The sequence below is a fragment of the Giraffa tippelskirchi genome, chromosome 13, assembly GCF_054371585.1.
Source record: "Giraffa tippelskirchi isolate mGirTip1 chromosome 13, T2T-mGirTip1v1.2.pri, whole genome shotgun sequence".
NCBI classification, from domain to species: domain Eukaryota; kingdom Metazoa; phylum Chordata; class Mammalia; order Artiodactyla; family Giraffidae; genus Giraffa; species Giraffa tippelskirchi.
Window position 1 is genome coordinate 87358887 of NC_137287.1, and position 12455 is coordinate 87371341.

General features: G+C 43.4%; 1 long non-coding RNA gene across 1 annotated transcript; it reads left to right on the forward strand.

The window, feature by feature from the left end:
• Positions 1–6294: 6294 nt before the first annotated feature.
• On the forward strand, positions 6295–12126 carry LOC145532018 (uncharacterized). The gene is made up of 2 exons (XR_014072916.1): positions 6295–6379; positions 6544–12126. It is a non-coding gene; the product is annotated as an uncharacterized LOC145532018 (long non-coding RNA).
• The last annotated feature ends 329 nt before the right edge of the window (positions 12127–12455 follow it).

The following is a 12455-nucleotide window of genomic DNA, read 5'->3' on the forward strand; positions in this document are numbered from 1 at the left end:
GGTACTATTTTGAGGGAACCAGTGGAATGGACCCCACTTCCTGTCGTAATGAATGTCCTGTGGTGAAGGGTCTGGCTAGGGTGCCAGTCCAAGGGAGGAGAGACTGTCCTTTGACTGTTTCAGTTTGCCTGAGAATTAAAGCACATCACTCATGACATCTTGTCAAACTTAGATCTAAGCTGGAGTAAATAAAATCCTCACTGGATGCGGTCATGGGTCTGCCATGCTCATGGCCAGATGCTCTCCTATCCAGGCCTGAGAACCCACAAGGCTGCCCCTGTGCCTGAACCGTGTCCTCACTTTGCTGGGGCTCGGGGTAAACAAGACTAACCCATAAACATATCAGAAGGTTAAGATTTCTGGTTATGAAGGCTTTCCTCCCTCCACTCAGATGCTGGCTTAGGCAGCACTCCACAGGGCCACCTGGTGAGGGAGGAGATGCAGCTCTATAGGACAGCTTCTAAGCTTTTGAGCCTAACATAATCTGCTAAGTGTCTTGGCAGATGTACAGGATTTCAAAAGACACATGTTCCCACCTGACATATAGAGTGTGCCTATGTATTTATGTGTCATGAGGATTATGTACACTTAGTCTCTACTGAATCTTCATGGATTTGTACAGAAACAGACAGGACAGTCAAGATTTAAGGAAGCTTGAAATATTGGGGGGGAGGGTGGGAACAAAACTTGAGTTACATTAGCACAAAAGAGTATTGAATTTCTTTAGTTTCTGCCATTTAAAGGGCAAAGTAAAGGTACTTGACCTGGAGTTCTTCAGTGAACTGTGGAGTAAATTATGCTTTATCACTGGCAAATGAATGTTTAGACTATATGTTTGAGGAGCATAAACATATATGGGAGAGCAAAGACAACCATGAACAGAACCAACTACAGACTGGCCCTCTGGGGGTCAATTCATTTGATGCCACTTTCTACACAACCATATTGGGAAATCTCAGTTCTGACATGGGCCATTGTTAAAGAAGTTGAAATGCTGCCATCCAGGACACAGGATCCCAAACAGAACTACATCCATGAGGCCCTGACACAGCAAGGTGCAATTAAAGCCCAACTTCCCCATTACTGTTTGAGTTTTACTGTCACTTAAGATAATATTCTAATATTATTCTGATTGCAAGAAGAAGTGATTTACTACAGAAAAATGTGAAAAGAAAGAAAATGGTACAAAAATGAAAACACTTATGCATAATTTTTTTCTACTAGAACTACTGTTCATGTTTAGATATAGTTCTTTAAATTTTTATATGTATTTCTAAAAATACATAGATATATACATGGATATATTTTTTAAAAAATTCTATCTGTACGAAGTCACAGTTTGGTTTTCTACTTTTTTTTACTTAATGGTATATTGCCAATTTCCCTGTTAATTTGGTTTAAAACAATGGCTATATAATATACCATTGTTTGATCACTATTGCACTCTAAATTCCTCAGTAAACCCACTGTTTTAAAAAATATACACTGTTTAATTTTTGTCACTATAAATTATCCTACAATGAATATTTCTTTAAATATGGATGTAGGTATAAAAAAATATATAGGTGTATATAGATAGATATGGGTATAGCTAAAGATATAGACGTAGATATGTAGATATATAATCCATGGTAAACGTCAGAAAGAAAACTTGGTAGAAATGAGCTACGGAAAGTTGAAACAGTTTGGTATTTGAATGACATGCACATGTGCAGTGAGAGTTTGATTAGAAATGATGGATAGTGTAAGGGAAATAGTTGCAAGAACACTCAGAGAAAATACAATCTTCTTCCTGACTTTGCTGAAACCCTGCTCTGGAGTTATTTGACTCTATTTGTTGCCAAGACGGGAACATTAACACAAGGATAGCTGCCTGTACAAATACTTTTTAACAACAAAGTGAAACATCGGTGATCAAGTTTCAGAAATTAATCCAGGGATTAGAAGTATTTCCACGTGCATTTAAAAAGTCAGTAAGAATGCAAAAATATCAATACAATGAGTTCACTTTTCCTTCTTAGTCAACATATTGAGTTGGTGCCACTTTTGTATTTATAAGATATAATATAGACATATTCCAATTTCCTTCAAAAAAAATTGTACACAAATTCCCCAGTGTATAAAATCTTATTTTTATTGTCAAATGACACTATAATTTTACATTGTCCTGTTTTTCATTTTTGTCAAATGAAATAATTTTTTGATTTTCCTTCTGAGTTATTCTTAAATTTGCACAAAGGATTAAATGGTTCTGAATTAAGATAGACTCTGTTCCCACTTCAAATTTTATAATGTAGGATGCTTTGTGTACATTTAGCATAAAACATGAGTAAACTACAGAATTCTATCTTCTGTGTGTACAAAAATGTTTTTATAACACAAGGAATGTCATCTGAAGTAGCATCCTTAGTATAAAAAAGTGTTATAAAGATTTCTGGCATTTACATAATATTTGCATGAGATAGTGCTAAATACCATATTTCATTTTTTTCTTTCTAAAATTCATATAACAAATAATCCCATTTCCCAAAAAAGCTGCATATTTCTTTCACCAGTAAAGCAGTACTCATCTTTTAAAGAATTGAACTTTTAGTTAATAGAACCATCAAATTACTCTTACTTTAATAAAAGTTTAAAAAATATAAGAAAAACCATTCCTCTTTCTTTTTTAAATTATGAAAACATGATAACACATTTATAGGAGACTTGGAAAATACAGAACAGAGTTACCTATAGTTCCACTATGTATTTCAATTATTTTTAAGTAGATAAATTAAAAATTTAGTTGGAGCTTCAATATCAAACTCTCAAAAATTAATAGAATGAATATACAGAGACATAGAAGGACATAGTAAACCTGAAAAGCACTATGAACCCATTCAACATAATCAGGACTTATGCAATTTTCACACAACAGTAGGATACAAATGCTGTTCAAGTTCCCATAGACTATAAACTAGAAGACCCTGGAACATATCCAGGGACATAAGACCAGGTGCAAAAATTTTATGGTCTAAAAGTATTGAAATCGTACAGAGTCTGTTCTTTTATCACTGTGGAATTATGTTAGAGATCAATATCAAAAGATATTTGAAAATAACCCACATATAGAAAAACAATCCCTTGCATTCCAAAATAGGCAGTGCAGAGAGATTTTCTAATTTTCTTTTTTTTAAATCAGATACATATTTGAAAGCAATTCATCAACCCCAACTTTTTTTTTTTTTCTTGGAAAGCTCTCTTATCATTGTGTAAGACAATGTTCTCTATGTCGGTAATAAATGGCAGTCATGGAGTTTTGGCAGCAGGCGCTTCACTGTCCACATGAAATGGATGGCCAGTCCCCACGTAGATTAGCTCAAGTTATACAATGTCACTGCAGAGAACGAGCACAGAATTCCTCCTGTGGGCCCGTCCTGTGTAAATATTATAAAGTTAAGTGTGGGAGTGAGACTAGACAAGGACTTGAAATGCATGGCTTCAGGAATGGGGTCTTCAGAGAGAAGCACCGTGGGGACTGTGATCTTCTTGTCAAGATTCCCTCATTGCAAACCCAGCTCTGCTGACGTCTCAGGACAGCTGTTTTCACTGTAGGACCTGGAGATGCTTGGTTTCAGATGTCAGAGTGTGAATAATTTGCCATAGATCCGGGGCAAACCCTCGTTAAACAAGAGAACAGTGTACTTACAGAGACATACATAGCCGCACGATTCACTTGCAATGATGCTGAGGGTTTTTACAGAATGGGGTTAATTGTACTCGGCCAATGATGCTGACATGTGCCTCTAACCACAGGGCATGGGGCGAGCTCGTGCCCCAGCCTGTCCCCCTCTCCTTGTAGGAGTGCAGTCCACCCGCCCTGCTCTGTCCACTCTGCTGGGGGCCACCTGCACGCAGGGTACGCGGCTCCGGGGAGATGACATTCAAGTGTACACATGTATACACATTCACATACACACACACAGACACACACTCAAGTGTACACATGTATACACACAGAAAGGCACACCCAGAGAGTCCAAGGCAAGGCCTTTTTATTCCATCTAACTCCAGGTCATTAAGAACATAGTTCTTTTTTACCACCCCATTTGGCTTTCTTATCAAAATATTTTTTAACGGAAAAGTCAAGATGTATCCTTTTTTTAAGTCTGCTTTTTCAGAAGTCCAGCTCCTGGTTGACTTTAATCCAGGGGTCCTTCAGAAATGAACAGGGCAGCCTTGGCACCTCTTGCCAGCAGGTCCTGGAGGCCCGCGTCTAGGCAGAGCAACAGCGCTCTCTCATTTGAGAAGGAGAATTCTCTGTGCCCCGGCATCTGTGTGGGAAGAAGAGCAGTGAAAGGCACCCATACGCCCTCCAGCAGGCTTTTCACGTCAGGTGTCCAAAGTACTGGAGCTTCAGCTTCAGCACCAGTTTCTCCAGTGAATATTCAGGACTGATTTCCTTTAAGATGGACTGGTTTGATCTCCTTGCAGTCTGAGGGACCCTCAAGAGTTCTCCAGTTCCATAGTTCAGAAGGATCATTTCTTCAGAGCTCAGCCTTCTTTATGAACCAACTCTCACATTGGTACATGACTACTACAAAACCCATAGCTTTGACTGTATGGACAATTGGACAATCGTTGGCAAAGTGATGAGACAAGTCAGAAGCTTTAAAAATTCCAAAATGAGATAAAATCCAGAATGAGGGAGAATGGGTAGGGGGACATATTTAAAGCACCAGGGTCTATAAACAGAGTGTCCACTACATTTACTTTAGCCACAGGGTAACATGGACCTAAGAGAACATTTTAGGAAACAGTCTGTTTTTTAGAAGAACAAAAACAGACTTATTTTTGTTGATGCTACGTTTGTGGCAAGACAACTTTGGGAAAGATGTGTGAGGTGACAAAGAAAAAGCCAAAGTACTCATGTTCTAGGTTTCCAGTCTTCTCCCCAGAGAACACTGTCCACGTAGGACAGGGTCAGCTGTTAGGTTGGGGGAATCAGGGCTCATGTTTCTTATACGTGAGCAGCATGGTGTCCTGATGACCAGCTGCCAACGGTAACATCCTCCAGGTCCGAAGGGAAGCCCTGTGAATGGCAGGCATTGTCTCAGGCTGACTGCTGTCCTGACTTTCCAGGAGAAGTTGTAATGTTGATCCCTGATACATCGCTACAGCAGTTTATTAGGGCACATAAAACTATTTATTGGAGTTTGTAAAAAAAAAAAAAGCAGGTTTTGCTAAAAATACATGCCAAGCTATCATTGGTTTCTGACAGCAATGCCAAAAACAACAGTAATCTCCCAAGAATATGGTTTTTAGATTTGGTGCTGATGCTCAGTTCGGGGCCAGTGACTGTGGGGCGTGGCTGCTGGTTCCACTCCAGCGAGGGTATCAGAATGCTTTCCAGCTGAAAATCACCACCAGACCGAGATGGGGACTGCGGGCAGGAGCGGAGGAGAAGGTGGTTCTGTTATAGTGACGTGGATGTTAAAATCCAAGGGGCTCCAGGCTGGATGCTGCCTCATACAAGAGTATCTGGGTTTTGTGAGCGGGACGGGTAGCCACGGTGACTAGGGTGGTGATGACCAGACAGTTGTTGCCAAGTGATCTCTACAGGAACGTGTTTCAAGGAGAAGGGAGCGGCTATGCTCTAGCAGCTGGTAAAAGGAGAGATGTCCATTTGATGTGGCAAATATGGAAACTCGGTGAATTTGGGAAGAGCCGATTCGGGGTGAGTGACAGGAGCCTCCAGAGGATGGGAAAGGGTGCAGACTTCTGCCTCATCTCCCAACAGAGACAAATTAAACAGCTGTAAAGTGATTTTATTAGGCACAAAGGAAAAGAAAAAAAACCCTAAAAAAAAAAAAACCTTGGGTTATTAAACCCAAGATTAAAAGGATAATGTAACTTACAGGTGGTAGCTTTAAAAGAAGAAAGAAGTGGACTCATACATACAAAGAATAGATTGATGGTCCAATACTGGAGAAAGATGACGGGGCCGCTGAGTGGGATGCTCTAGCGAGATTCCAGAACGGGGGCTGTGTCCAGGAGCAGAGGCCCTGGAACAGACCTAACAGGTGAAGATGCTGTGAGGAGAACTTAGGGAACGAAACATCACAGGACCAGATATAATCACAGAACAATCACAGGCCCCGGGGCAAAAGGAGAGAGTGAGCAAATGGAAGAAATGGGTGTGGACAAAGTTTCAAGGAGGTTTTCTTAGAAGGGAGTGGAGGAAGGGGGTGGGGCCTGGGCGAGAGGGGGTTGGTGGCTTTGGTTTTATTTGAAAAACGCTAAGTTGTGGTTCCTGGCCGTGAGAAGGATCTGCTGGTGGCTGAGGCTGGCATTTCAGGGGAGAAGAGTCCTTGGAGCCACGGATCCTTGAGAGAACAGGGTAGGGGAGGGTAAGGTCTGAGGGGGGGTGCCCCGTAAGCATTGTCCCAGGAGAGCGGGGGCGGCAGGGTGGAAGATGAGCTTGATTTAGTCAGAGGAAGGAAGATGCAGGTAGGCAGCAAGAGGATGCCATCAGTTCTTTTATTCTCACACTTAATTTTACAGGACCCTGAGACTCGTGGAAGTGATGGAACCTTCCTGAAGTCAACAGCAGTGGGGGGAAGAGCAGCAGAGAAAGGGCTGGGCCTGTCTGACCCTGACGGCCTCACTCCTGGGGACCCTCCAGTCACTTCTCTCCTGGACAGAGCTTCCCCCCAAGGATCTCGGGGCCCCTGGGGAAGAGGGACATGACTCTGCTTTATGAGAGCACAGGCAGAGAATCCACAGGACAGGGTTGAGTCTTACTGTTCTCTCTACCTCCAGTGCCAGGACGGCCATGAAAGGAAACCAGCTCTATTTTTAGTAGAATGAGATTTCTAACAGACCTCCAGATCCTTGAAGTCCCTTGGAAATGTTGCTGCTTCTCTGTACACCCATCAGAGTTCTCTGGTCAAATTCTCATCCCATCAGAATTCTCTGGTCAAAACTTGGCAACAGGACGTGACAAAACCCAGGACGCCTATCACAACACATTTGGCTGTATCTGCACAGCAGACCCCGCGTGACCATGGCTTCCTTAGAAATAACAGCACAGACACTAAGATGTGTGACTAATTTTACAGATGAGGCATATTCAGAAAAAAAAAAAAAAGAAAGTCATAAATATTTCAGCTTCTGAAAAAGCCTTGGCCCTCATAAAGCTATTTCCAGGGAGGGCAAGGCAGGTTCGTGCTCCCTGAGACATTCCTAAATAAGGAATACTCTAAACGGGATTTCTGCAGAACTGGGCTGAATGAGGTGAGTCTGAAGTGAAGGCTGAGAACTCCAAGAGACAGATGATCACAGCTCATTATTTTTGAATCTTTGGAGTACAATAACAGAGAGCAATTCCTAAGAACTGGGTTTCCAGCTAGTGTGCATTCCAGATGGAAGAAGAAGCCCATTCTATCTTTCACCAATAATAACAATAAATGAGTGAGATTAATAGACATGAAAGCCCCCTAGAATCATCTAGAATAGAAAGACCTGAGTCTAGATAAGTTCAAGTCCCAGGCACATAACAGAAGAGAGAGAAAGGCTGGCTTCCACCCTGGTTCTGCTTTGCCCTCGTGTCTCTGCTTCCTGAAAATCAGTGATGGAAACACAATGTCACCACTGAGCTCAGTGGCTTTTTAAAAATATTTGTTTCTTTATTTATGTTGGCATGCTGGGTCTTTGTTGCTGCACACGGGCTTTCTCTAATTGCAGCGAGCAAAGGCTACTCTCTAACTGCAGTGTGTGGGCTTCTCATTGCGTTGGCTTCTCTTGTTCTGGAGCACAAGCTCTAAGGCTCACGGGCTTCAGTAGTTTCGGCACAGGGGCTCAGCAGTTGTGGCTCAGTAGAGTACAGACGCAATAGTTGTGGTGCACAAGCTTAGTTGCTCCAAGGCATGTGGGATCTTCCCAGATCAGGGATTGAAACTGTGTCCCCTGCATTGGCAGGCAGAATCTTTTGCCTCCAGACCACCAGGGACGTCCCTCAGTAGCTTTTGCAATCTAAGAAATAGGCTGCTTTAAATTGTTCTGTAAAGACAAGCTCATTTCAAATGACATCTCTGACTTCCGTCTCTCTTCACAGCCACGCCTCTTTGACATGCTCTCTGACTTCTAACTCATCTACTTAACCTGAGATTAGTCAGGTCACTGTCACACCTTACCACTCTTCTAGCTTCAGGAGAAAAAAAAAAAGTTTTCATTAAAAACTTGGACTTTATTTTAGCTACAAGTCCTAGCCCCACTCTCTTTATTAACTTGAAACACTAAAATCTGGTTTCTGAGTAAAGTCAAACATTTCCTCGCCAGGGACACTTGGTTAACTGCCCTCCGTGAGGTCATGTGTCACTTTGCTCAGTCCCCTCTTCCCTGCAGGCAGTTTCCTACTATTTTTCTCAGCACGCCCAGAGAGCCTGCAGTCTCACCCTGTGCAGAGCCAGACATCATACAGTTCAGAAGCAGACAGAGAGCTGGAGCTGCCTGCTCTACCTGCTCAGCCTCCTGAATGAGACGAGCAGGCAGATTAAATCAAGCTAGGCTGGAAGATCACCTGGGGATCAAAAAAAAGATTGTTTATGAACTCATTCTATTTTCACTGCCTAAAGAAAACTTAGAGATTTCTTTAGTCAGACTCTCCTAGCGCCTGTGGCAAATTACAGACAAGATAATTAATCTGTTCCTTGCTGTCAGTGGCCTTCCCCTTCAGTTCAGTTCAGTCGCTCAGTCGTGTCTGACTCTTTGCAACCCCATGGACTGCAGCATGCCAGGTCTCCCTGTCCATCACCAACTCCCAGAGCTTGCTCAAACTCATATCCATTGAGTCAGTGATGCCATCCAACCATCTCATCCTCTGTCATCCCCTTCTCCTCCTGCCTTCAGTCTTTCCCAGCATCAGGGTCTTTTCCAATGAGTCAGTTCTTTGCATCAGATGCCCTTCCCTCTAGAGGGACTCAGAGACATGACACCTCCAAACATGGGAGAAGTTCTCAGGGTCATGTGAGCAGCCCCTTGGAGCATCGCCTACTCAGGACACCCCCCCCCAAGGGTCCCAGGGGCTGTATCCAATCCCACCTCCCCGCCATCCCAGGGTCTCACATCCACCCATTTCACCCGCTGCCAAATCACTGTAGCTAATGTCACTCACACATCCCAGGCCTGTGTGGTCACACCCATCATTTCATCTTTACAACACTTTCCTGATTGCTGTGTCCCTGGGAGTCCCCTGAAGATAATTCACTAAACTATCTGAGGTTCACCAGCAGGAGCAAGACAGGAGAGGTCCAGAGCTGCTGGAGGCCACCTCTCACTGTCAGATTTTCAGGACAGTCTACCCCGATGCTTGCATTCGCTCCGTACTTGAGGATGCCAACAAAGAAGGAAGGCAAAGAATTCCAGATGAAGAACTCGCGCACAAAGCTACCGGGCTCATGGATGAGTCTTTACAGTGCTGCTTCTTCATGAAATGTGGTTCTGTGTCAGTTTGGTAGATAAAAGACCAGAGTCATGAGACAGCATGCTGTGTCCTGATGGCAGAGATCACTCTGTGCTGTGGAATGAACCCTGACATGGAGAGGCTTGACAATCTGGGCTGAACCCCAAAGTGGAGAGGCTTGACAGTCCAGGCTTCTCTCTTGCCCACCTCAGATGGATAGTATCATGACTTGAGAAACAGGTCTGATGGAAGCTCCCACGTCCTGTGGCTCCACCTCCTGGACCACAAGTCCCTGAAAGCAGGGTGGCCTGGCTGGCTAAGAAAATGCATGACCAGAGCAAAGCCACCCTTCTGGACTGCAGGCTATAGGTGACTTCATTCCCAGCACATTGGCCAGAGATGGCCACCTCTACCCACTGAGAGGCAAGCATTCTGAGAAGTACCAGGAAGCACAAGGACAGAAAGAGGCAGTGAAGAGACATTTAAGGACATCACAGTTCAATGGAGGAGATGCAAGACAAGAAGTGCTAAAGCAAAGAGAGGAGCCTCCTTCCAGGGAACTAGCGGATGGACTGATTTATGATTCTTAGGAACCAAGAAAAGGTTATGTCATGGGGCTGGTAACTGGTGCATGACCAGGGCTCTTAAGTGAAAGGAAACCATCTGAGGAACACTTCCTCATGTCTTTGCTGTTGGCTGTTCAGGGGTGGGGAGGAGGAGGAAGAGGATAAGAAACACCGAAAGGGGGCTGTGAGATAGTCCTCTGAGCTGGTGGTCCTGGGACCCCTGCTTTCTTGTAGGAGGAGAGCACATTTCAAATTCCAGCCTCTCCCTGGGGCATCCAACACCGCCCTTTCTCCCTTGCTCTGTGAATTCTTTGCTGATGCAGATGAGACAGTTCATAAAAATGCATCATGGACCCATTTAAACTATATGATTAACTGCTAATATGTGATATTAACTTGGAGGATTTTATGGAGATTAGCATGTATAATTATATCTAATGGTATATGATAATTACCTGTTTGGTTGCATTTTAAAGTATGATGACTTAAGAACATTCATCAATCCATATATGGCTCCAAGACTGATAAAAATTGCAACTCATCTTAATTGTTTTTAAAGTAATCAAACTGACATCTTTGCAGCCTAAAGGAGACTGATTTCATGAAGACCATGTTAATCATATGGGCTTCCCTGGTGGCTCAGACAGTAAAGAATCTGCTCGTAATGCAGGAGACCTGGGTTTCAATCCCTAGGTTGGGAAGATCCCCTGGAGAGGGGCACGGCTATCCACTCCAGCATTCTTGCCTGGAGAATTCCATGGACAGAGGAGCCTGGTGGGCTACAGTCCATGGGGTCGCAAAGAGTTGGACGCCACTGAGCAACTACCACTGTCATGTTAATAATACGGTGATTGGAAAACTAATTGAAAACCCTTCCATTTTTTTTTTTTAAATGGGACATTCTGATCAATATCTTTCAAATGGTCAGTGAAGTGTGAAAGGACTGTTTCTACATTTCAGATTCAACATGCAAAAATTCAGCCGGAGTCCTGATTTGTGTAGATGGTTGGTGTACGGTGGTCTCCCTGAGGAAGATCCTGAAATGAGGAGGGTAGATGTTTGCCCAGAACTTGTCTTCCTAACAGGGCAGAGAGTGGAGGCTTCCCATGTCAGGATGGAAATGCTCACAGCTTCCCTGGTGCCCTTGCCTCCCTCTGCTTTTCCCTGGACTCTTACCGGCCCTCCAGATGCCCTTCTTTCTCCTCCTGCTCAGAGGAATGGATCCAGTTACAGACATGTGATTCTCCTGTCACATGACAAAAGCTCTATTTGCCGCTCTACCAAGGCATAGTGCTAGTTGATCTTTAGGTTCACCTTGGGTCTATTTTCTCTTGTGAAATATTTATTTGTTTGGCTGTGCTGGGTCTTAATTGCAGCATGTGGAATCTAGTTCCCTAATCAGGGATCGAACCCAGTCCCCCTGCATTGGGATCAGATTCTTAGCCATTAGGTCATCAGGGAAGTCCCCCTTGGGCCTATTTTTACATCCCCTTACTCCTGTGTTTTTGCTGTGTCCTCCAAATGACTCACCTGGATATGAATCCTAAGTGATATACACGGTGACCTGCAGCTCACCATACAGTTCAAGTACCCTTCAGCTCTGAGTTATGCAGAACTACATGTTGGACCATGCAAATTGGGCAAGACCAAACTCTGTGATGTATTATACATAGAATCCTAGGTCCTGGGTACCCCAGCCCCTGTCACTTTCCCTGTGCTATTCCAGCAGAGACGATGAGAATATAGAAGTCAGGAGCCCCCCGGCCCTTTACCATGAGAACTCAGGCTGAGAGCCAGAGGAAGCGTGAGCTCCTGAAGGTCAACCTTGTCCCTGCACTCACTTGGGAGATGTGGCCACTTGGATTTGGGGATGGCAAGTAGCAGGCAGGCCAGGCAGGGTGTGGAGGACAGACACACAGCTGATGTGCAGAGCACCTACAACAGGAAACACACCTTCCCATATCCTTCATTGGGTCTCTTGAATTCTGGTGACGTCATGTATATTTCAAATAAGCTGACAGGAAAGCTCAAACAGGAAATGCTCAATGTTTTTAGAGTGTTCCCTCATCTTATTCTGAAGCTGTCAATAAAACTATGATTTCAGTGTCTTTACAAAAACTCCACATTTTTTTTTGCATCATAAGTCAGGCCTCAACCAAATACATCATTTCCTATTCGCATGAACACTGCTTTACTAAAATGAAGTGAAATATAATAGTATGAAGGCAACTCTGTTGAAAAAAAGTCCATGCTCAACTTTCTAATTATTAACACAATTACTTTTTCCTGCTGCAATTTAAAGATACTAATAAATTATTAAATTTAACTTCAGTTGACTAAAGTGCTTAATTAAGAGGGTATGTAGATTTTATGTACATAATCGAAGTTTCAAGTTGAAGACTAATTTTCTAGTTAAGTGAGAGTGTTAGTCACTCAGTCGTGTCTGA